The 1307-nt window shown below is 36.1% G+C and overlaps 1 pseudogene across 1 annotated transcript; it reads right to left on the reverse strand.

Annotated features, from left to right (window-relative positions):
- Positions 1–490: 490 nt before the first annotated feature.
- Positions 491–1091, reverse strand: LOC311587955 (protein mago nashi homolog; annotated as a pseudogene). The gene has a single exon. The product of its transcript is annotated as a protein mago nashi homolog (transcript).
- Positions 1092–1307: the final 216 nt, after the last annotated feature.

The following is a 1307-nucleotide window of genomic DNA, read 5'->3' on the forward strand; positions in this document are numbered from 1 at the left end:
TGCAAAAGTACAAATTCAGATCCCCATGATTCCATGGCCAGCATTTTACTGACTAAGCCATTTCCCCCAGCATCTTTTCATCATTTTTTGAGGCAAACGCCCACCGTACAACCCAGATAAGATACTATGGTCCCTACCTCTTAAAGTGTTTGGGTTATTGCTGTTTGCCAGAACCCTTAACTGCAAGAAATGATTGTTTTAAAGCCACTATTGATGGCATTGGAGAGATGGCTCAGTAGTTAAGAGCACAGGCTACTCTTACAGAGGATTTCAAGTTTGGTTCCCAGTTCCCACAGGATGGTATTCAAAACCATTTGTAACTCCAATTTCAGGGGTTCTGACTCACTTTACTTTCTGACATCTACAGGAACTAGGCACACACAGAGGTCCACATATTCAGCCAAATGAATATATATAAAATTTTCTTTTTAAATTTTAATGATAGTGTTTTTCCCTTTTTATTATTATATTTCTTTTTAACATATATATATTTCACATTTATTAAAGACCATCATTTATTGTTTATAGAAGTTGCCCCAATATACAGAAAAAAAATCCTAATTACAGTAACTAAAAACTAACTCCCCATGTCCACAATATCTAATCTAGATTGGTTTAATCTTGAAATGTAATCCAATAAGACTGAAGACTAAACACTTCAGGTCCTGGACAAGATAATAAAATACTCGCAAGCCTTTTGGATCCTTGGTCTGGTTGACATCAATAAGGGAACCAATTTTTGATGTTGTAAAAGAAATGTGTTCATCTTCAATGACGATTTCAAGCTCTTGCCGGTCTACTCGGTGAAGAGGGGGTCACAGAGCATCATCTTCTTTGATGATTTCACTGTCATCAATAACTCTCTAACTCTTCCATCACACTTTCATGTACATAAGCCTCTTTCCTGATCATGACTTCATTTTTGTAATTGCTGTTGTTGGCATATCGCAACTCAAACTCCAGGAACTCATGACCTAACTTGCCTTTGTGACCCACATAGTAATGCAAGTAAAAGTCACTCTCCATGGCTCACAAAGATCGAACTTTAGAAACAGATCGCACTGCCGTGGTCCTCACTCTACACTATAGTGGAAGTGGTGCACGAAAATTAACACATATATTTATATTATCCCATATAAATAAAGTAAACTACATAATGCAGGAAGAACCACAAAACAATCAGGAACTATAAAACTGTTACATTCATAGTGATTTCGCTATTTGTATTTGGCAAACTTGAAGTAAACATCTTTCCTATCTTGTTGATTCTAAAATTCTGAATGAAAATATCTATCACATCTCATCTC

Source organism: Acomys minous (genome assembly GCF_964271855.1).
Source record: "Acomys minous genome assembly, chromosome: 2".
NCBI lineage: Eukaryota > Metazoa > Chordata > Mammalia > Rodentia > Muridae > Acomys > Acomys minous.